Raw genomic sequence first — 21411 nt, 5'->3', positions numbered from 1 at the left:
CAATGATAATATGCTAATAGAAGTACATCTTATGAATGAATAAATATTACATTATTTTCCTTTTGGAAGCAACATTCTCCACATACTTTCTTTAACATGAAGGAGAAATATCACTTCTTTTTATCCATGATGTTTAATATCCATGGGAGTAGAAATGTTCATACTTTGTATACTCACCCAATATAATCAATGGTCATTTAAGAAGTGGGAAGTAGGCTGTCAATCATAAGAGTATGTGTAGTAAGTATATTCCTTATCATTTTTTTGGTAGTTGTGGCCTACCACATCTTCTGTCAATATCACAGCCTTGGCTGATTACCTTGGATTCAGGCTATAGAATGAAATTCACTGTCATTCTTGATGGAGCCCTGGTGTTCAGTTATTATCCCTTCCCTATTTTGGAATTCTTAAAAAAATTTTAAAAATATTTGAATTCAGGGGCAGCTAGGTGGCGCAGTGAGCAGAGCACCAGCCCTGGAGTCAGGAGGGCTTGAGTTCAAATTTGGCCTCAGACACTTGACACACTTAGTAGTTGTGTGACATTGGGCAAGTCACTTAATCCCAATTGCCCTGCCTTCCCCCCCCAATAAATAAATAAATAAAAATTTGAAAAAAATTGTAAGTATTTTAAATTAAAAAAAATATTCGAATTCAACAAACATCAAGAATCAGCAACACCTGAGTTCAAATCCAGTCTCCAGCACTTACTATGTGTGTGACCCTGAGCAAATCAATCAAACGTTCTTTGCGTCAGTTTTCTAATCTATTAAATGGGCCTTATAGTAGAACCTACCTCCCGAGATTGTTGTGAAGATCAGATGAGAATGTAATTGTAAAGCAATTAACACAGTACCTGAAAATCAATGTTATCATCGCCATCATCATTGTTCAGCCATTCAGTTGTGTCCTACTCTTCGTGACCCTATGGACCATTATATAGTACTATCCATGGAGTTTTCTTGGTAAAAAATACTGGAGTGGTTTGCCATTTCCTTCTCCAGTGGATTTAAGCAAACAGAGGTTAAGTGACTTGCCCACTGAATCACCTAGATACCATTGTTGTCGCCCCTTTTCCAAAAGGCAAAAGATGAAGGCTTGCAACAAAAAAAATAACTTCCACTACAATACAAAGTGTATTCATATCAGGGGTAGGGGTGGGGTGGTGGAAAATAGAACTTTAATGAAAAAGAGGATTTCCAACCATTCCTGATGAAAAAATCAGAACCGAATAAATAGGTAACATTTATATAATAACAACAACAATGGTAGTAGGTGATTCAGTGGGTAGCTGTTGGGCCTGGAGTCAGAAAGACCTGAGTTCAAATCCAACCTCAGATACTCACTACCTGTGTGACAGTGTGCAAGTCACTCCAATTATTTCTCTTTTAATTTTATGCTTTAGCTCCAGGAAATCTTAGCAGTTTTCATTTATGATTTCTTTAATTTTATCATCAGGCTTTTTTTTTTTCTTATGGTTTTCAGTAAGTTTGTTTATTATTCAGTTCTCCTTTTTTTTTTCACCTGTTTTCCCTGTCAGTAGTTTTGGATGGTAGATTCCTTATATTTTCTTCTCATTTTTAAACCTTTTGATTTTGTTTTGCTTTAACATATCTTATTATCTCATGTACTAAATGAGTTCTGTTTGATCTTTCTAATTTTCAGGGAGCTTATTACTTGAGTAAAGTTTTCAGTCTTTAGTTCTAAACTTTGTTATCTTTACAGTTTTTTACTCTAATGATTTTACTTTGTTTTTATTTCTAGCTTCATATCATCTAGGTACTCTTCCAATCCTTGTGGTTGAGTCATCAGTTGGTACTTGTTGAATACCTTCTTCAAGGTTTACTTCTTTCCTGTCTTCAGAGGGTTTACTGTCTTCTTCTGTTTAATTATAGGACTTTGCATCAACACCAACCACCTCTCATTCCCTCATTTTCAAATAGGGTGGGCAAGCCCTGTTTGGTAATTAACTTTAATATCTTGTATTGCTGCTGGCTTCCATCTGCTCTTGTGTGTCGTAACATAAAGAGATGACAGGCTTCATGGTCTTTGGTCCTAGGCACATGATCATTCATTTCAAGGTAGGATACTGCTATGAGGTGCTATCACTTCAAAGCTCCCCTGGTCAGGGCATTGTTGTGGGCTTCTTGCATTTTTATCTTACTTATGGATCCCTTCTTCTAGCTCCCTAGGCTTCAAGCTGTAATTTTGTACAGTCCTTTTCTAAATGATCATTATTTAATCTGTTGCTCTTTTAAGGTAATTGCTAAAGTATGTGTGTATATATATATATATATATATATATATATATATATATATATATATATATATACACGAGAGCTAGACTCCTGACTGACTTTCATTTGACCATCTTAATTAGAATTTCCTACCCTTAAGGTCTTAAAGCAGTATGGTGATACTCTCTTCATCATAGATTCACAAAATCAGGATTTCTTGGACCTAAAAGGCACCTCTGAGGTCTTCTAGTTTAACCTCTTAGGTGAGTCAGGAACTTCCTCTACTAAGTGCTAACGTTCCTTTAATTTAATTAAATTTAATAGTTTAATTAGCTAGGAATGATCTTTATTTGGTAATTAAGATTTTTGGATCTGAAATTATTTTTGCCCAGAAAAAGAAGTATGTAGTCAGAGGATCATAGATCTAGATTGGGATATGAGTTCACAAGCCATCTGTTCCAACCTCCTAGTTTTACATTTGAGGAAATTGAGGAACAAGGAGGTTAATTGCCTTTCCTGGGGTAACAGAGGTAGCAGAGATTGGGTTTAAAGTCAGGTACAGTCAGTTCTGCTCTAATTCTTGTTTTAAAAACATGAATTGTTCCATCACAGTTGATATATTAGGGAACAATTAGAGTATGACACCAATTTTGCATTTCCTTATGTGTGATATCGTCCATGAGACATGGTAAGATGTATGAAACTGTGCTGCTTCACAATAACTCAAAAGCTGCAGCCTAAAGATGCCCACTTCCCCAAGCAAATTTAGGTCCTTTTCAAGGTAAAGTACCTATTTACTATGTATCTTCTGTTGTAGTGGGATGGCTAGTCCTTATCTCTCCCTGCTTCAGCTATGCCTACTTCACTAAGAAAGTTGTGTGTTTGCATCTCCAGTTTTGCTAGGGATACAAAGAAAGGCAAAATTAGTCCCCATTATCAAGAAACTTACATTCTAATCTGGGAGACAGCATGAAAGCAATTATTTATAGAGTAAATGGAAGATGTATAATCTTAGAGGAAAGGCACTAGAAATCAGAGGAGGGGGTGAGAAAAGCCAATGCAGAAGGCGAGATTTGAGCTGAGTCTTCAGGGAAGCCAGGAGATGGAGATGAGGAGGGAGAGCGTTCCTGGCATAGGGGACAACAAAGGTATGCTGTGAGGAGATGGAGTGTCTTGTGCAAAAAAAAACCAAAATAACCCATTGTAAAAGATGTGGAAAGAGTATAAAGCGTAAGAACTTTAGAAAGAGAGGAAAGGGCCAAGTTGTAACAGACTTTAAGTGCCAGCCAGGTGATTTTATATGTTATCTTGGAGAAAACAGGGAGGTCCAGGAGTTTATTGAGTGTGTGTATATGTGTATGTGGGGAGGGGGATGATCAGACGTAAGATTTAGGAAGATTATTTTGGCAGGTAAATGGAGGGTGCACTCTCTTGACTCACTTCTTAAAGGCCTATTCACTGAATGGGTGTAAAAGGGCCAGGGTCTCCCATTGCATCCTGGGTCATCTCCAGTCATGCTGATGAATATCTGGTCACTGGATCCAGATGGCTCTGGAGGAGAAAGTGAGGCTGGTGACCTCACTCAAATCAAAGTCAACCGCAAGTCATGTCATCATTTCCCTGATGCCATGGTCCTCTTCAAAAATGAAGGACAAATGCAACAACTTGGAGGATGCGCTGAAGTGGGGAAAGGACTTGAGGCAGGGAGAGCAACCAGAAATCTGTGGTTGTAGTCCAGGGATGAAGTGATGAGGGCCTGTACAGGGTGGTGGTTTTGTCGAAGCAGAGAAGGTGTTCTCAGTATGAGAGATGTGAAGGTAGAAATTTGGCAAGAGATTGAATTTGTGGAGTGAGTGAGTGAGGAGTTGGAGATGACACCTAGTTTCTGAGTCTGGGTGCCTGAGCGGATGGTGGTGCCCTTGCCAGTAGTAGAGCAGTTGGGAAAAGCAGGAGTGTTTTAGGGGAGAAATAAATAATGAGTTCTGTTTTACATATGTTGAGTTTAAGATATTTACTAGACATCCAGTTAAAGATGTCCAATAGGCATTTGGAGATAAGAAACTGGCAGTCAGGACAGAGGTTAGCACTGGACAAATCAAGCTGAGAATCATACGTAAAGACGAAAATTGAACCCATTGGAGCTGATGATATCACCAAGTGAAATAATATAGGTGGAGGAGAAAAGAGAGCTCAAGATAGACTTGGGAGGAACATGCATGGTTAATTGGTGTGGCCTCAGTTACTTTGTTTTTTCGCTTGGGGGATAAAATACTTTTCTTACGTACATCCCAGAAATGTTGTAAGGAAAGCCTCCATGAGGTATGGAGGGCTATATAGTAATAATTTCCTTTTATATAATATATTAAAGGATTGCAATATGCTTCCCTCAGAAAAACTCAGTGATGCTGGGATTTTATAAGAGCTCTTATTGTTACTTAGATTGCTTTAGATGAACAGACTTAGGTGATCTCTTGATTTTTTTCCACCCTCTCCATTGATCTTGATTTTTCCTCATTGGAAATTTACATGTATAAGTAACATTTAAAATCAATAATGCAAATTAAGGAAGACTTTGAGCCTCTAACCTCATGAGATAAAGGCAAGTTGATAAGGAATCAGGAAGTGAGTGGGTATAAATTTTTAATGAAAATGAAAAGAATGACCTCTTTTTTACATCTGAGCATGCTGCTGGCTTTTTATGTGGGGAAGAATGACAGCATCCTTGGTCAAGTCTCCATTCACACTGTGATATTCATAAGTTTAGATTGGAAAAGCTGATGAGAATATATATAGTCCAGTAGAAATTTTGAACCTATCTGAAAGGTATTTCCATAAGAACCTTGGACTAATTAATAGCTACTTTGAGGAAGCATAGTGATATATGTTCTCCAATAATGAAAAGATTGAACTTGGTGCCACTGGGGAATTTTGGATGTAAATAAGTCTTTTTTTAATTTTTATTGTTTAAATTTTAGAACCATTGTGAGCATTGCTATCATTAACAATAATTTTATTCTTGGAACTATAATACTCAATTCATCGTGTTTTATTTCTGGGCACTGAAGTTTTGAAGGAATGCATATTACTATAGTAAATTTAGAGGAAGGCAGCCAGGAGTGGAGGAGAACTCCATATCGTATGAGAATTGTTTGAAAGAAGTGGGCAATTTTTATGCTGGAGAAGTATAGACTTGGGCATCTATGATCAGTATCTTGAAGTAAATTGAGGAAGTCAGAGTAGATCATCTGTAATTATACTTCCCACTCTAAATGTCATGAGACTGCTTTTGATTGGCCCTAGGGGGCAGAACCTCGATCCTTGCGTGCAAGTTCTAGGGAGACCAACTTATATGAGGTATAAGTAACAATCTCTTACCATTAGAACAGTTAAAAATGGAATATGCTTTCTTGGTCCATAGTATGGCCTTTGTCCCTGGAAATTTTTAGGTGATGAATGAATGAATGCATGAATGCAAAAGTGTTTATTAATGTCTACTTTGTGCCAAATCCTGGGAATGCAAATACAAAAGCACAGACAGTACCTGCCTTCAAGGAGTTTATATTCTAATCGGGAAAATAATTCACAAAGGGAGTGTTAGTGGGGGAAAGGACTATACTTTGGACCAGAAAGTTATTGGGGTGGTGAGTGGGACAATAGGGGAATAGATTGAGCAACCCAATTCACAAATAGTGAATTTGTTTATTTGATCGTTGTTCAGTCTTCCAGAATTGGAGAGAGGTTGGGGAAAATATAAAGACCAGGTGGCAAGTCTGGAGGCAAGGTTGTAGAGAAGGTGTTTAGAAAGGAGGGAGTGAAATGAAATGTGGCTCATGGCTAGAGCTTTCCTGAAATACCCTGCCCCAGTCATGAGAGTGAAGCTCCAGGGTAGGAATTCTTCCATGACATGGGATCTGGTATAGAAAGGGATAAGTAGTTGGTAGTTGGTGAGCCTGTTGTGGAGGAGTTGGCCAGAGATCACTTGTTGGGTATGTTGTAGTGGAAATTCACACTTACGTGTTGAATGAGATGTTTCTGAAGTCCTTTCTTCGCACTCTGAGGTTATATCATACTGTGATGATACTGAAACTAGGCAGTTCATAGTTTTTCCACTCATTAAAATGTAAAGAAAGGTACTCCTTCTGCCCTTTTGGTCTATTGACTGGATTTCTGACACCTATAGCTTTTCTATTGGAATTGTTCGGGGATTTCTTGAAACATTCTAGTATCTAAGCCTTAATATATTTATTGCAGTGGTTTCTAAGCTTTTTTGATTATGTTCCCAATCAGGAAAAATTTTAAAATCATATATAAGTTATACATATATATGTCATGGTTAATAATTTTATTTATTGTGAAATTATTATAAAGAGAAATTTAAAATGTGGGATAAAGATGAAATGATACTTGATCCTAGCATTGATAGGAAGCTACCAAGGTTTATGGAGTAGGGGAGAAACATAGTCAAAACCGAATTTCAGGAAATTCATTTTGGCAGTTGTCCAAATGATGGATTGGAGTAGGAAGACTAATTAGGAAATTATTAAAGTAGACAAGGTGAGCAGTGTTGAGAGCCTGACCCAGAGTGGTGGTTGTAGAGACAGAAGAGAAAAGGGGACAGATACAAGACATATTGTGGAAGGAGAAATGAAAAGACTTGACAATGGATTGGATATCTGCGAAGTGAGGGAATTAGTAGATAAAGAGGTTTCTGAGTTTGTGAACCTGGGTAGCCAGAAGAATAGTGGTATTCTAGCTATTAATAGGAAATTTTGAAAGAGAGGTGTTTGGGGAGAAAGTTAATGTGATGGGTTGGTGTTGCAGGTTGCCTATGTATACCTACTCAATCTGACCAACTCACTGTGAAAATAAATAAACTCACATTGAAAATAAATAAAAGTTTGGTAGGGTGGACTTAGGGCTCTTACTCACTGGTCGTTCCCCCAGAGCACAGAGTCTCTCTGCCAAAGGGCATTTGCTATAGACATGAGGGAACAGGAGGTAAATATTCCCAGTCACTCCTGTGAAGTTGTTGCTATGGATACTTGCATAGTTATGAGGGATGACTCCCTTAGCTCACAAGGTAGGAAGGAAAGTTTGGAGTTTGTAGAGTGACAAAGTGTTGGAGGATAAGGGTTATTGTAGTTCTGTTGAAGACAAGCCCCATGTTTAGCTGTTGTGGAGGAAGAAGAGATGTGACTCATTTTTCCATACTTTTAATTGGTGGATCATCCCAGTGCATCTACTTTGGAAACCATTTTTCTCAAGAACTGAGGTTCCTGTCATCTCCTCTTTTCTTCTCTAATGTTATTAAACATGCATATGTTACTTTCACTTGTTTCCTGTGAAATGCAGCTTTTTCATTGGATACTCACTCGGCCCATTGACCATGAAGATATGTCTCAATGCAATAGAGTGTTATGACACAACTTCTTGGCTTCTGATTGTGATGAAATAATAAAATCCTTTTCCCCCAAATAATATCATTGATAATATATTTGGAAATCTTTAGAGACTGTAAAGCATTGTGAAGTTATTAGGTATTATAATTTAATTTTAATTATTTCTGTCTGTCCCCCTAACCACATGGCAAATTGAAGGGACTATGACTTTTTTTCCTTTGATTTTCCTGCAGTACCTCTCACATAGCATATTAGCATTTCAGGAAGTTTGTTTAATACCTCCACAGGCACAGACTGCAGTCCCTACACAATTTAAGAGGTAGCCTTTCTAAGTTACTGTGACTGAATGACAAGCCTCTCCACACTTAGTTGGCTGATAACTTGGACAAAAACACAAAATCTGTCCTTGAAACCTTTCCAGCTTAGTACTATTTGCCATAACTGGCACTGGAATAACCTTTAAGAAACTAATGTCACCTTCATGCCTCAGTTAGGTATACAAGTAGGATTTTAATGTGGGTTAGCATACAGTAGATTTTTTTAAGGTACATGTGTTTCTTTTTAATGAAACAATCGAGCACAAATCTCCTGCCACTGTCCAAGAACATTGCTGAAAGATACAGACCGAGCCCAATGTATACTTCTGTCACTCACTTCTCATGTTGTTTACATAGTTTCAGGTTCTCTCTAGTACTTTGAGATGACTTTAAATCCACAGTAGAAAACAGAATCGGCTATCTATACCATGACCAGCATTGAGGGATTCTATATAGCTTTTTGTGTGTTTGTATATGTGCGCTTTTCACGTGTGTGTATGTGTGTGTGTGTATAAATATAAATATGTGTGTATATATATATATATATATATATACACACACACATATGTAAATAATTTTTTAATTTCAAAACTTGCCAAATAAGGACTTTGTGCCTAGACTGGAGATCAGTAGAGACTTTCTGAAACAAGCTGAGGGCAGCAGCTATATTTGCGGACAGGAAGACTTCATTGTCTGTAGCCAGTTTTTCTCAAAACTTCTGCAGGGTGGACAGTATCTCCAGCTTCAGGTCTGTGGACAAGCCTCTTTCCAGTTTTCCTACCTTCAGATCTCTGTCCATCTTTGCTAACCTTGTCTGAAACTGCCCTGGCTGTTTCTTTACAAATAATTGGATAACTTCAGATGTTTTAAAGACGTAGCTGATGACCACCTGAATGACCAATTACATTCTACTTAGTTCATCTACAAAAATCATATTTCCAGGCATAAATTTTCTTCAACAAATCATTAAACTCATTCAGCTGTTCCAGAGTTTTTCTTGGTTTCTTCATATTCTTCTGTTTCATGTTCTCTGCATTCTCTTCCAGATTTTGTAACTGTTGCATTAGTTAGTCCAAATCTTCTAAGTTCTATTTAACTTTTCTTATCTCTGTCTTTCCTCTGGAAGGCTTTTGAATCTTTACCTACAAAGATGGATAAATGTACCTGAAGTCTCCAGCAGGACGGCCATTAGACTGACCCCATTCGATAGATTTTAATAAATATTTGTAGGTTTGATTCGATTGAGTGTAATAGTCAGTAGGGAACCACCAGAACAGGAGAGTGACAGGACAAATTGGTGTTTTAGAAATTTATAACAAATAAATTCAAGGAAGGGAGAGACTACAGAGAGAGAGAGAAACCAGGTAGGAAGCTATTACAGTAATCTAGGCTAGAGATAATTTGGAAGGGAAAATGGGAATGGAAAAATAAGGAATTATATATATATATATCAGTGGAATTTTAAATAAATAAATAGGTCTTTAGGATAGATTAGATATATAAGATGAGAGAGAGAGAAAGGGAGGGGAGGGAGGAAGGAAGGAAGGAAGGGCAGACAGGTAGGCACAGTGACAGATTGAGAGAACAAGAATAAGATTCATAGTTGAGGAACCCAATTCAAATCTCAGCTCCTTTACTTAAAAGCCATTTGACCTTGGGCAAGTCCCATTATTTCTGCTCTTCAGCTTCTTCATCTGTAGAATAAGGGGGTTGGACTAGATCTTGTCCTAGGCCCTTTCCAGCTCCAAATCTTTTGATCCTGTAGTTATATCCTAACTCCAGTATTGTCTGGGATTCAGGAAGATTGATGATACCTCTGACAGAAATGTAATATTTAGGTTAGGAAACTAGTAGAATGGACAGAGAGTAGGAGGAGGCATACTGGTGTTATGGAAATAGCACAGAGTATTACAATATCTGGAATCTGGCTCTGGGTTCACCACTAACTCACTGTGTAACCTTAGACAAATTCTTTTCCCTTTCTGTGCATTAATTTCCTTTCCTGCAAAATCAGTTGTTTGCGGTAGGGTAATCTCTCTTTTCTTATCTAGCTCCAAAATTCCATGATTCTATGAGTTTTTGCCATTAATTTGCTCCTTTCCAAAGTATTTATAGTAGTATGATTAAAACAACTTCCCTTCTTGCCATTTTGGTTTGTTGGTTTTTTCTTTTTGAGAAAGATTTAATGGGAAAATCAGGACATGGACTAACTAATTCAATACAAATATACAAATCCAGTAGGACACCTCTTAACTCAGTAATGACATGCAAATCTATAAAAAAATGACATCTGTGTAATGAAAATAGAATCTTTAAAAACAGTCCTAAAATATAAGGTATACAAGTATTCCTGAAAAGAGGATTGCAATTGATTAACTGTCTTAGGCCCTGTGGGGCCTCCTTTGGCAAGAAGCTTTGTAGAATTCTTATCTACTAGCAGGAGGGAAAAAGGGAGAGGAGGAGGTGGGGGGGGGAGAGAGAGAGAGGGGAGAGAGAGAGAGAGAGAGAGAGAGAGAGAGAGAGAGAGAGAGAGAGAGAGAAGAATGAATTTTCTATTGATCTCTCTGTAGAGAGAAGTTAAGGGACCCCTTCTGTTCCCTCTGCTTTATCCTTCAGAAAAGTCTATTACTCTTTCATAGCCAACTAGAAAGCTGGAAAGAAAAACAATCTTCATAGCACCAAGAGGTTACATGCTTTTACCTGGAATGGAAAAGAGAGAGGAAGCAAGGTTTAGGGTAATAACTTCAAGAGACCCTTCCGATGCCATGCCTAATGCTTCTGGTCATGTACTCTTCTGCTAGGATATTCTTCAGATCTCTCTTAAGGCTGAAGAAATAACTTATCTTTATTTGAAGCCCTTCCCAAAATAGAATCAGTTTTGGAAAGCTGCCTAATGATTCCAATTTGTACTGACATTTGTATTGATGATAAAAATTTTGAACCCAAGGGTATCCTTGCCATTTATGATTTTTATGATGGAGTGTCAACACCCTCCAACCCCAATCCCATAAGCATTTGTGGACCATTTTTTTTTTTTGGCTAGAGATAATGTGAAGAAATGTTTGCTCCCTCCCCTTCTAGAAGTTGTCTGTTGTCAATTATGATATTTGCAAGGATGGCAGTGATGAGGAACCCTAATTACCATCTTTCTTTTGTTGAGTTGATCACTAATCAATCAAAAAATATTTATTAAGTGCTTATTATGTGTCAGGCACCATGCATACAAATCAGAATGCCTGCCATATAAAAATCATGCCTATTCTCTGTGTAATTGTCTCTAAATTAATGTCTTCTGGAAATGGACAGGAACATTCACACCAATGAACAGACTAACATCAAGAGAGAGAAAAAGATATAGTTATATTCATTAACACAGTCCCAACTGGTACTATATTACTTGCCTTAATTGAAGTTTTATTTCACTGTATCAATGTTCTGTTTTATGGGGCAGTGATCTATTTGATGGCATGTGTATTCCCAGTGATTAGCACAGTGACTGGCAGATAGTAAGCACTTAATAAATGCTTTAGCTAATCTATTATACCCACAAAGTAAAGTCAAAATTGATGAAAATGTTTTGTTGCCCAGGTTAAGACATGATTTTGGATGGACAGCCTAGAGAGCTTTCCTTCAATATGTATTTCTGGGACAGTCTAAATGGACAATGAGTTGGGTGCAGAGTCAAAAAAAGACTTCAGGAAATTTCAAAGCTTCTTTTTAGTAAAGTTTTTTTTTTCCTTTTCTATTTATTACATCACCTTTGTTGTCCCAAGCATACCTGTCTTCTGTATCTCAGCTAACCATACTATATGATAAGTAATATTTTTTTAGAAAAAAAAAGTCAGCACAACTAACCAATATATTGAAGAAATCTAAGAGTGTGTGCAATGTGTAATGCCTGTGGACCTCCCCACTCCATAGAGGGGAAGATAGGGTGTCTCCTTATTTCTCTTTGAGTCCTGCTTGCTCTTTATAATTTTATAATATTTATTTTGATTTTGTTGGTGTGTTTGTGTTGTAGGTACTGTGTATATTGTATTCTTGGCCCTTCTTCCACTCTGCATCAGTTTATGAAGATCTTTCCATGCTTCTCTATATTTATCACATACATCATTTCTTACAACACAGTAATATTCCATTACCTTCATATACCACAGTTTATTTAGTCATTCCTAATTGATGGGCATCTACTTTGTTTTGAATTCTTAGCTATCACAAAAAGTGCTGATATAAAAATTTTGGAATATATGAGGACTTTCTTCTTATCAGTGGCTTCCTACTCATAAGCCCAGCAATAGAGTCTCTGGGTCTTCAAAGCTCCTTTAATATTCACATGCTTCTTTTGGGAACAATGGTCTATCATTTTGATGCCAATATTTAAGCAGCTGTATGACTGTGATACATGGAACACAATTTTCCAAGCAAATGAAAATGAATATCACACAAAGGGACATGAAGTGGTGAATGGTAAGTATTAATTGCTTGCAACATATATCCAAAGAGGAACTTTGAAAAATGAGAGCAAAAGATGTCATCAGAAAAATATATGAGAGGAAAATTTTTAAAAAAGAGCTAGATTCTTAGAGAACCAGGAGAGAATAGTGCCAACAAACCAAGAGAAGAAAGAATATCCATAAGAAGAGCTTCATCAACACTATCAAAATCTTCACATTGTCTAGAAGGATGAGAATTGGAGAATTGTCATTAGATCACTTTTGCAGTTGAGTGAATTATGGACTGGAGTGGGGGGAAACTCAAGGCAGGGACCTCACCATCATGCTATCACAGTAGTTCAGGCATGTGGTCATGAGGTTCTGTACCAGGGTGGTGGCACTGTCAGGATAGAGAAAGGTAGGATATATGAAAGAAATTAGGAAGGTTGAAACAACAGGACATGGCAATTGAATAGATATAGAGCATGAGAGGAAGTAAAGAGTCCAGGATGATACTTAGGCTTCAAGCCTGACTAATTGGGAGGATGGTAAAGCTCTGGACCATAATGGTGAAACTCAGAAGAAGGGCTTGGGAAGTAGAAGTTAATGAATTGAATTTTACACATGTTAAGTTTAGGATGTCTATGGAACATTCAGTTCAAGATATTCAGTGATCAATTTGAGATGCCAGATGATTTTAGGAGGGAGAGAGAGAGGTTAGGGTTGGAAAATAGATTTGAGAACCATATGCATAGATTGAATCTATGGTTTCTGGTGAGAACACCAAGAGAACTGGGATAGAGAGAGAGAAGAGAAGAAGGCCCAGGACAGAGTCCTGGAGGATAGTCATGATTAGTGGTAGTGGTAGCAAAGGAAATAGAAGGAACAGTCAGACAGGTAAAGGGAGAGCTGAGAGAGAATAGTTTCGTGAAAACCTAGAGAAGACAGTGTCAAAGAGAAGACAGTGTCGAAGAGAAGAAGGTGATCTTCATGAAAGTCAAACATGAAGCCATTAGATTGAACAATTTAGAGATCATTGGTAACTTAGGAGAGATCATTTTTAGTTGAATGATGAGGTCTGAAGCCAGACTGCAGAGATAAGAAGAGAGGAACTGGTGATGTGTATTGTAGATGGCCTTCTTCAGAAGATTAGCCATGAAGAGACAGAAGCCTCTTGACTTTTGTAGATTGGTGAATCAAGTGACTTTTTTTGAGGATGACATACACACGGGCATATTCGTAGGCAGTAGGGAAGCAGCTAGCAGACAGGGAAATACTAAAAATGTGTGAGAGTGTGATGATGATAGTGGGAGTGATGTTGGAGAAGAGTGAATGGAATGGGATCACATGAATGAGTGGTTTCTCTTGGTAAAAAGAAGGGCCAATTCTTCCTGTAAAATAGGAGTGAAGGAGGAGATAGAAGCAGAAGGCATTTGAGTGAAATGAGATCAGGAGGAGGGAAGAAGGAATTCTCAGGAAATGACCTCAAGTTTTTCAATGAAATGAAGCAATATTCTGAGCTAGGGGAGAGGGAAGAAGGTGAGTTATGGGAGGTCTGAGGAGTTATGAAAAGGTCTGGAAAAGATGCTGTGGTGAGTGGAATAGTGAATTAATTAGGGAGGTACACAAGGATTTAACTGATTTACTAAGGGCATGTGATAGGGAAGGGAAGGGAATGTAGGATGGCTCTCTGGTGATGGCTTCATCAGAGGTGTTGGGGGTCTCTACGAGGACAAAGAGCAGAGTTATAGTTGCAAGACAGAGGGAGAGGTAGAATGACAGTAAAAGTATCATCAGATAAAAAAACTTCAGAGCTCATGAACAGTGCATGTTTAGCAGTTGTGCATGATGAAGAGATCAAAAATATGACCATATCTAAGTGTAGTAGGCATGGTGAGGAAGAGTAGTAGGTCATGGTAGTGAGGAATTTGAAGAATTGAGAAGTTAGGGTGTTTGAGGAAATAATGGATATCTATGTAACAGTTCCCCACTAGGAGAGCTGGAATTGCAGGAGGTCCTGGAGGTTGATAGATAATAGCACACAATCTTGATTGAATGATAAACATATCTTGAATGAATCTCAAAGGAGGAGACATTAATGAGTGATTATGATGGAAGGAGAGCCTGGAGGTGGCACTGGGGAGCAAGTATTCCAACTTCCCCACTCATAACTAGTGAATTGGGGTAGGGGTGGGAAGATGAGTAAAATTGCGGCCCTTGTGGGGTGAAGGAGCCACAGGAAAGCTGTGTCATCAGGAGGGAATTGAATCTCAGTGAGACTCCAATTGCAGAAGTGAGGAAGCAAAACATTTAAGATGAAATTGAGTTTATTACCTATGGTGCAGGCATTCTAGAGAGCATGAAAATGTAGGGGTTGAGTGGGTTGAGGAGGCTGGAAATAATTGATCATTCCTGTGGTTGTTAAGTTGTTTCTATCCTGTCCAGGTCTTTGTGACATCATTTGGAGGTTTTCTTTTTTTTTCTGTGTATATTTTATTTACTATTTTAGTTTTCAACATTGATTTCCACAAGATTTTGAGTTACAAATTTTCTCCCCATTTCTACCCTCCCCCCAATTCCAAGATGGCATATATTCTGATTGCCTCGTTCCCTAGTCAGCCCTCCTTTGTTTCACCCCATTCCCCCCCCCGCCCCCCCGTCCCCTTTCCCCTTACTTTCTTGTAGGGCAGGATAGATTTCTATGCCCCATTCCTTATATATCTTGTTTCCCAACTGCATGCAAAAAAAATTTTTTTTTTGAATTTTTTTTAAGCATCTACTTTTAAAACTTTGAGTTTCAAATTCTCTCCCCTCTTCTCTTCCCACCTATCCTCCCTAGGAAGGCAAGCAATTCAACATAGATCACACATGTATCATTATGCAAAACACTTCCACAATGTTCAGGTTGTGAAAGGCTAACTATATCTCCTTCCATCCTATCCTGTCCCCCTTTATTCAATTTTCTCCCTTGACCCTGTCCCTTTTTAAATGTATTTGCTTTTGATTACCTCCTCCCCCTACCTGCCTTCCTTTCAATCATCCCTCCTTTTTTTATCCCCTTCCCCTTACTTTCCTGTGAAGTAAGATACCCAATTGAGGGTGTATGTTATTCCTTCCTCAAGTTAAATCTGATGAGAGTAACATTTACTCATTCCCCCTCACTTGCCCCATCTTCCCTTCCGACAGAACTGCTTTTTCTTGCCACTTTTATGTGAGATAATTTACCCCATTTTATCTCTCCCTTTCTCCCTCTCTCAATATATTCCTCTCTCACCACTTAAATTTATTTCATTTTTTTAGATATCATCCCTTCATATTCAACTCATCTTGAGCCCTATGGCTATATTCCCTTCAATTCCCATAATACTGAGAAAGTTCTCCTTAATTACACACATCATCTTTCCATGTAGGAATGTAAACATAACAGTTCAACTTTAGTAAGTCCCTTATGAATTCTCTTTCTTGTTTACCTTTTCATGCTTCTCTTGATTCTTGTGTTTGACCGTCAAATTTTCTATTCAGCTTTGTTCTTTTCATTGAGAAAGCTTAAAAGTCTTCTATTTTATTGAAAGTCCAAATTTTGCCTTGGAGCATGATACTCAGTTTTGCTGGGTGGGTGATTCTTGGTTTTAATCCCAGCTCCTTAGACCTCTGGAATATCATATTCCAAGCCCTTCGATCCCTTAATGTAGAAGCTGCTATATCTTGTGTTATCCTGATTGTGTTTCCACAATATTCAAATTGTTTCTTTCTGGCTGCTTGCAATATTTTCTCCTTGATCTGGGAGCTCTGGAATTTGGTGACAATATTCCTAGGAGTTTTCTTTTTGGGATCTTTTTGAGGAGGTGATCTGTGGATTCTTTCAGTTTCTGTTTTACTCTCTGGCTCTAGAATATCAGGGCAGTTCTCCTTGGTAATTTCTTGAAAGATGATATCTAGGCTCTTTTTTTGATCATGGCTTTCAGGTAGTCCAATAATTTTTAAATTATCTCTCCTGGATCTGTTTTCCAGGTCAGTGGTTTTTCCAATGAGGTATTTCACATTGTCTTCCATTTTTTCATTCCTTTGGTTCTGTTTGATAATATCTTGGTTTCTCATAAAGTCACTAGCTTCTACTTGCTCCAATTATTTTTTAAGGCGGTATTTTCTTCAGTGGTCTTTTGGACTTCCTTTTCCATTTGGGTAATTCTGCCTTTCAAAGCATTCTTCTCCTCATTGGCTTTTTGGAGCTCTTTTGACATTTGGGTTAGTCTGTTCTTTAAGGTACTATTTTCTTCAGTATTTTTTGGGTCTCATTTAGCAAGTCATTGACCTGTTTTTCATGGTTTTCTTGTATCACTCTCATTTCTCTTCCTGATTTTTCCTCTGCTTCTCTTACTTGCTTTTCCAAATGCTTTTTGAGCTCTTCCATGGCCTGAGATCAACTCATATTTTTCTTGGAGGCTTTTAATGTAGGCTCTTTGTTGACTTCTTCTGGCTGTATGATTTGATCTTCTTTGTCACCAAAAAGGTAATATAGAGTTTGTTTATGAGTCTGAGTTTGTTTTTGCTGCCTGTTCATGTTCCCAGCCAACTACTTGACCCTTGAGCTTTTTGTCAGGATATGACTGCTTGTAGAGTAGAGAGTACTTTGTCCCAAGCTTTAGGGTCCAAGCCTTGCTGTTTTCAGAGCTACTTCTACTCCACTGTCACCCCAAGCTCCGTCACAGCAGTGCTTCTCCTCTCCCAAGAACTGCCAACCAGGACTGTAATTCAGATCCAAGCAGGGCACAGCAAGAGAATCTGCCTTTGTGCCCACAAAGTAGTCCTTGCGTTCCCACTCTGATCAGCTGATAGATTCCTCCCACCATGTGAGCCCAGGACTTGGGATGGCACCGACACTGGCACTCTGGAGGCAGCCTCAGTAACTTCCTGCTGTTGCTACCACCACTGCACAGCCTCCTCCACCCCAGAACTGGCGGCCTGATAGCTCTGAACTTGATCCCGTTATTTCCCCCTAACCTGTTTTTTGTCATTTTGTGGGTTGAGAAGTCTGATAACTGCCACAGCTCACTATTTCATGGCCCTAAGACCTGTTCTGGCTGACTCAGGGTCTGGTCTGTCCTGGCACAGCCCACGCTGGGTTGCCCTCTGCTCTCAGCACTGTGTGATAGACCCTTTCTGGTGACCATCCAGGCTCTCCCAGGCTGGAAATCTGTTTCCCTCTGGTATTTCATGGGTTCTGCGGCTCTAGAATTTGTTCAGAGCCATTTTTACAAGTGTTTGGAAAGATTTGGCGGGGAACTTAAGCAAGTCCCTACTTTCCTGCTGCCATCTTGGCTCTCACCCCCCCCCCCCTCCATTTGGGGGTTTTCTGTTTGCCATTTCCTTCTCCAGCTCATTTTACAGATGAGCAATGAGTCAAACAGCATTAAGGGACTTGCCCAGGGTCACACAGCTAGTAAGTGCTTGAGGCTAAATTCAAGCTCAGGAGATAGTCTTCCTGACTCCAGGCCTGGTGCTATATCCTCTGTTCTACCTAGCTGCCCCATATTCTAGATCATTCCTGACTAGAGATGATTAGAGAAATAAAAGATGTTATGGAGAAGTCAAGAATGCAGTTGTTCTTGTTATGTGGAAGGCACTATGGTAGGTGCTGAGGATTCAAAGCTGAGAAATAGCTTAATCTGTGATCATTACAATCTTCTTCTCTAATCAAAGTCATATGGGACAAAATATGCATACAAATAAGAAAACTTCATGGGAAAAGGTGAGATCCAATCAGAGTGCTACATGGTAATAAAGGGGGAGAGGTCATTGTCAGTTGTGGGGAACAGAGCAGAATACTTCCGGAGAACATGGCATGTAAGCTAGACTCAGAGGAAGAGAAGAATTGTAACAAGATGTCATGTAGAGGGAACATATCTAGACATTAGATATTTTGCTCACTTATCCAGAGATGATAGGTAAAAGGAAGATGTCGGGGAACACCTAATGTTTTCATTTGGGGAGAGCATAGTGAACATACGGAATAGTGTCAGAAATGTTGCAGGGAGATTGAACCCAGATTGTGGAGTACTTTAATCACCAGGCTAAGTTTATTTATCCTATAGTTAATAGGGATTCACCGAAAGTTTGTAAGGAAGAGATTGGCATGACAAAACAGTTGAATGAAGAAGATTATTTGGACAGATTGAAGTGGATAAAGGTTAGGGGAAGGTCTGTTTTGAAACTATTATAACAGTGTCATGAGGGAGGCCCTAGACTAATGTGATATCTGTGTAAATGAAGAGGAAGGATTGATTTGTGAAATACTGTGGAGATGGCGTCCATGTTACTTTATGGTTGATTGGATTTGGAGGTGAAGGAATTAAAGACAGCCTCCAAGTTTTTGACCCTTGTTGACTGAAATGTTTTGCAACACGTTCCTAATTGTGTTTTTTTTCCTCTTCTGGAATGATTTGCAGTGCTTTCCTATTTTTTTTTTCTCCTGGATTTCATCTACTTGGTAATGTGTCCACAACCTGAAAGATCTTCCAGTATCTGCTACCCTTCTGAAATCTCTTTTTGTTTGCCCGAGTGTGTGTTGTTTTCATTTAATAGAATGTAAGTTCCTTTGGGTACTGTTTTACTTCTGTCTTTATATCTACTGCGCCTATCATAATGCCTGGCACAGTGAAGGCATTATGTAAATGCTTGTTAAATGGAAAATGAGATTTATAAAATGTAATTGTGACCTCTACCTTCCTGGATGATACCAGCTTTCTTTTATGGGTTTAAACCCCCAAATTCCTTTGCTAGCTGAGATAATAAGGGATATGAATCTCCTAGGAATAGAATCTCACCAACTAAAATGCCATCTTTAGGGGTCTTGGGGACACTGAAGATAATACAAAAAACCTGACCTCATTTTCTTGTTCTCCAGTAAAGGCTTAGCCTTATCTTTACACAGGAGAATCATGAAATTCTCTAGTTTAAAGAGAACTTCAGAGATCATCTAATTCAATCCATACCTTAGCGAAGTTGCTGGCCACAGTGTCCCTAACAAGCAATCACCCAGCCTCTGCTTGAAGACCATTAGTGACAGGGACTTTATCATCTTTGGAGGTATCCTACCATTTGGATAGCTTCCCTTTTTTAGAATTTTCCAAGATTTTATTAAGCTTAAATCTTTCTTCGTAATTTACTGTGTACCATCCCCCCCCAAACACATACATGCAGATATATATATAGACAGACAGATATACTGTATTGGTAAGCAAAATGGGCTCTTAGCACTCAGTTCAACCAAGTGCCCTGGAAGAGTTTGGCTTTTGTCTCCTTTGATCAATTCAGTGTATTTCATTGAGTCTTACTAGGTGCTAAGCCCCAGGCCCAAACCCCTATTCGGTGTTAAACCTATGTGGGTGTGGATTGGTAACTTAGGGGCCAAAGGTGGGGCTAACTAAGGGGAGGTGCTAACTCCAGAGCCAATCATTGGAGCCCAAGTTCTGGTCATTCAGATGACGTTTGATGACATCTGAAATGCTATAAGAAGGGAAGACAGCCATTTGTGTGGGGCTCTCACTCCTGGTGGCCTGCTGATGCGATGAGACTGATGAGACTCTGGGCAGCTGTAGCTACGACCGCTCCAGCTCATAACCTGGATGTTGGGACTTTGTTAAACTCTGGTAACTGTATTGGGATTTGAATCAGACAAGGTCTTTCTGTTGATGTTTGTACTTTGTTTTGCTCTGAAGTTCAGGGTGCTGGTTTTTTCCCCTGAACTAAGTGAGTGATATTTGTATGCTGGGTTAAAATAAGCTTGTTAACCCCTTAACGTTGCTTTCCTTACTAAAGCAGATTAAAAGAACCTGGGCTTTTGCAGCGTGCTGGCAGCGTTCTTGTTGGGCTTGTGTTGGTTTTTCACACCCACAACAGCTGCTAGCCGGATTGTTGAAACACACACACACACACACACACACACACACACACACACACACCCTTTGTTGCACCTAATTCTTCATTCTAGGACTAAGAAAAAGATTTTTTTTTTTGAATCAGTGCTCTGGTTAGACCTTGAAGAATAGGTAGGAAAGATATCAAGGAAGTTGAGATGTGGGTGATGGCATTCCAGGTATAGGCAGCCATGGAAATGTAGTTGTGCTGTCAAGAAAGTGCCCAGGATGTACTGGCAGGTATTATTCTCATTCTCACAGGTTTGACTGAATTTTGCCAAAATATTTCCTATTACTGATTTGGTTAGCTATGGTTAGAGACATTTGAGTTCCTATACAGGACTATATCACTTGAAGATTTTCTAATCTGCTTTACAAAATGCTGGCACTTCTCCTTATAGTAGTAGAGACCCTCCAAAAAGAAGGTGAAGTACTTTCTGAGGTGGATTAAGGATTTTTTGCATGTTTTCGTTATTTCAATTAAGATGTCATAGCAGATATCTTTTACATGCCATTACACCGTCAGGAATATCATGTTGAATTTTTTTTAATGTCACAGGTGGGTCTAATTACTCTTGATTAATGCACTGTAAAACTTGATAGAATATATGGACTACATGGAACAATTAAATAAACCAGAATCATATGTTATTCTCAGCACCGTATCCCAAAGCTGCAAGGTCATTGGGATGGTTCATGTTGCATGTAGTATGATTTGACTCCAGGTTAGCTGCTCTACAACCCATTGTTTTAATATAGTGAGTTATGAGGCATGGAGAAAGCTAGGCTTGTGCCACGGACTTAATAATCTGGTGACTTGGCAGCCGCTAATTTGGATGGGCCTTCATTATCAAAGGCCCTGTCTTTATCTAAAATTTATTAGTAGATTTCAAACCTGCTTGCCAGCTCACTAATGGAAGCCATTTGAATCAATTCTCTCAGATAATTTAACTAGTATTTCAGTGTATATTGTTGAACCAGAAAGGATTGGCAGCTGGTAGTTAGTTAATTATTTATTATCCTTTTCGTAAATACTTTCTCATTCCAAAATACCTGAAAAATGTTTAAGCCCTTTAAGAATTATGGTCAGATGGCTAATTTGAAAAATATCA

General features: G+C 38.7%; 1 protein-coding gene and 1 pseudogene across 1 annotated transcript in view; one reads left to right on the top strand and one right to left on the bottom strand.

Annotated features, from left to right (window-relative positions):
• The window catches only part of WWOX (WW domain containing oxidoreductase), a 1243064-nt gene that overhangs the window by 236408 nt on the left and 985245 nt on the right, over nt 1-21411 (top strand). The window lies entirely within an intron of this gene.
• The window catches only part of LOC118841296, a 67192-nt pseudogene continuing 54312 nt past the window's right edge, over nt 8532-21411 (bottom strand).

Source organism: Trichosurus vulpecula, chromosome 3, assembly GCF_011100635.1.
Source record: "Trichosurus vulpecula isolate mTriVul1 chromosome 3, mTriVul1.pri, whole genome shotgun sequence".
In the NCBI taxonomy this organism is placed as follows: Eukaryota; Metazoa; Chordata; class Mammalia; order Diprotodontia; family Phalangeridae; genus Trichosurus; species Trichosurus vulpecula.
Note: the sequence above shows the minus strand (reverse complement) of the source record. Positions and strands in the feature narration are given on the sequence as shown.